The sequence below is a fragment of the Mytilus californianus genome, unplaced genomic scaffold, assembly GCF_021869535.1.
Source record: "Mytilus californianus isolate M0D057914Y unplaced genomic scaffold, xbMytCali1.0.p SCAF_3, whole genome shotgun sequence".
Classification (NCBI taxonomy): domain Eukaryota; kingdom Metazoa; phylum Mollusca; class Bivalvia; order Mytilida; family Mytilidae; genus Mytilus; species Mytilus californianus.
In genome coordinates, this window is record NW_026262679.1 from 112,905,297 (window position 1) to 112,908,697 (window position 3,401).

At 32.0% G+C, this 3,401-nt stretch overlaps 1 long non-coding RNA gene across 1 annotated transcript; it reads left to right on the forward strand.

Moving 5' to 3' along the window:
- Positions 1–1,034: 1,034 nt before the first annotated feature.
- On the forward strand, positions 1,035–3,081 carry LOC127733603 (uncharacterized). The gene is made up of 3 exons (XR_007997139.1): positions 1,035–1,116; positions 2,145–2,256; positions 2,760–3,081. It is a non-coding gene; the product is annotated as an uncharacterized LOC127733603 (long non-coding RNA).
- The last annotated feature ends 320 nt before the right edge of the window (positions 3,082–3,401 follow it).

The window sequence follows — 3,401 nt, forward strand, 5'->3', positions numbered from 1 at the left end:
GAACTTAAATGGATGTCAGACGTTAGTGCAATCTCGGACAATTAAGCGACCAATTTCACAATAAATCTTACGAGAAAAAAATCTCTTAAGTCTTGAACATTTCAGGATAACTAACGATCAATTTTAGTCGTAAGATTTTTTTGTGAAGAGATCTTTGACAATAGTATATTATGTTTGCCAGCGTCATTTAACTTGGTATTAAAAACATCAGGTTTAAGGTATAGTTTGATGTGAAGAACATCTGACGTCAAGATGTGGTTTATAGCAGAGTACATCACAAAAATATAAAAACAATCTGGCAAATGCCCTTATAAGATCAAAATCCTGGTTCACTGGTTTAATTCCTTAAAAAATCAAGTATTAAAGAATGAGATCAGGCCAGTTTGAATTGTTGCTGACGACTTTTTTTTTACACAAAATTATAAATTTAGCATATTTTTTTTTGTATTGCATCGAAGGATATTCTTAACCAACTTGAATTAGTTTATATCTGAAAGACCAAACATATTAACTAATTTTGTTTTTGGTAAATAATTTCCTTGTCATTCATGTTTGCGATAATTACTCAGCATTTGCTAAAGTCTACCAAAATTACATTTGTTTGGCAAATAATTCAGAAATACCCAATATTGTTTTGAAAACCTTAAAGTATACACGTGAAACTTCTTATAGTAAAGAATGGAAGACTTTATGAAAATGGGCCCTGTTGTGAAATAAAATCGGGGTGCTCTACCTCTTTCTTTTCCATAAAAAGAATAAAAAAGGGGGGTGTTTGGTAAACACCAATAAGATAGCAAGCAGTCAATGCTGCACAGTTTAATCACAAAATAGTACTTTTGTAATAGTTCTCTTTATTTTTAACCTTATCAATAAATAAAGGTAACTAAAACTAACATCAATAGGGATAACGTATTTAAGACGAATAACACCACTCGATTTCGAATAAACTTGGATTATATGTGACCCCAAAACGCAATAAAACGATGTAAGGAAATAAACATTATTCATCTGTTTTAACACTTGCATCTAACAGTATGAAGGTTTTTGTTTTGCTAGGTATTTTAACTGTTTCCTTTAGACTGTGTACGGGCGCTTGTTTTATGATACGACAAAAAGGTAAGTCATTTCTGGAATTCCGTTTGAAGTGTTTTTGAGATAAAATACTTAGGTAAACAAAAAAAATTAGTGCTAGCAAACAGTATGAGGATTAAAACATAAATGATAGGTTTGAATGCAAAGAAAAGAGGCAGTTTTCAATTTGTAATTAGAATTCGTAAATCAACAAAGGAACATCTCAAGACAATGGCCGAAATCAGGAAAAAAGGGACGGTAAACGACAAAAGAAACATTGGAAACTTAATAAAGAATAAAGAGAGGCAAAAGATACCAGACTGATATTCAAACTCATAAGTCGAAGACAAACTGACTAAGCCATGGTAAAAACGAAAAACGACGAAAAGACAAACTGACTAAGCCATGGTAAAAACGAAAAACGACGAAAAGACAAACAGTAGTCTACAAACACCAACATAGAAAACTGAATAGACTGAGCTAAATGAGAAACCTACCAAATGACTGTGGTATTATCAGGTGCTCCGGGAGGGTTGGGTTGCTTTTTACAACTTTTCGATTATGTATTTTTTAAGATTTCTTAAAAAAAGTAATACACGGGGCCCGTCGCTAGGTCTATATTTTAATATTTGAGAGCGTCAACTAACCTAAAAATTTACCACAAAGTTTGTTTCTGTATAAAGACTATTTAATAACGTTATTAAACTGCAAAATACTTGCGATTATGAAACTGACCGGTTTTCCACGTTATGAACCTCTGACATTTTCAGTTCACAAAAACGAAATCGAAGTTTTTCGCAAATTTTACATGAAATTTCCAAGGCGAAAAACAGAGGTCGCCTCCGCTGCTGTTTGTAAAATGTTCGAATGTACTTTGAAAAAATAATTATGTATTATTTGTAGGATGTTCGAATGTCTTTAATAAAGCTAGGTACTATATGTAGGATGTTTAAATGTCTTTTGAAAAAAGTGATGTACAATTGATAGGATGTTCGAACTTCTTTTAAAAAGAGGTATGTACTGTTTGTGGGATGTTCCAATGGCTTTTGAATAAAGTTATGTTCTGATTACAGGGTGTTACCATGATAAGATAGGCTACCTAATTCCTCCGAGAGGAAGTATAACAGTGTGGACTCCTGATTGTGTAGATTGTACCTGTGATTCTGCTGGAATCAGTTGTTGTTCGTATGTATTACAATCAGTTGTTGTTCGTATGTATTACAATCAGTAGTTGTTCGTATGTATTACCATCAGTATGCTATACATGTGTTACGTCATGCCTACATAATACCATCATTTTTATTTGTAATCTTTGAAAAACAATGTTTTTAATTGTCAAAAATGAAAATGATGAATTGATATACTGAAGAAGAATAAGAGATTTGGGTATATGTCAAAGAGACAGCAACCCAACAGCACTAACAAAATGCATTATTTAATGTGATATCTAATGCATGTGATGCCACAACTTAGTTTAGACGTGTAGCAAGATGGTAATTAAAATGTCATTTTAAACACCATAAAATACGCATACCCCATAATGATAAATTCATATAAGTAACCTCTTTGTTAACTGTTCAGGATTATTAAAAACTGATCCAATATAATGTCATTTTGATGATAAATCAGAAGAATTTTGACAATAATTCAAAATAATTGATCACTCATTTACGTGTACATATTTACAGGACTGCAGGTACACCGACAGATTTCCCAGATGACTGTGAGATAATAATGGATGGATGCTATGCTAACGTGGTGAAGAAAAATGATCATACCATAAAGTGTCCAATCTTTGCTATGGTTGGATAATAATAGTTGCCTATCTATCACTACTGCGGTTTGACTGTGTGCTTGCCAACAGTTTTCTACGTTATCTGTTGAAAAAAATTCAACATGAAAATTAATGAAAATATTCGAAAGAAAAACGTTCACAATGATGACATGTATGTAACACTCGGACTGTTTTTTTTTATTTAATTGCCTTATCTTTATTAAAGATATTTGAATTATTTAACTTGTACTAAATGCCACTTTCAAATACAATAACTTCGTCTAGATTTTACTCTCACACTAGGTAACCAAATTAGTAATTAAAAGAAAGGATTGTTGCAAAATATGTACAGTCCGACGAGAACCTACGTCATTTGTTCCTCTGCATATAGAGTCTATATAAAACAATCGCATGTAAATTACTATTATTTATAGCGACCATTGCCAACATTTTTTTTTGTTTATGTTTAAACAACCCTGGGTTTTCATTTGGAACGCCAAATGAAAAAGAGTGGTACATTCCTTGACCACTGTACCACCAAAAACAGTAAATTGAA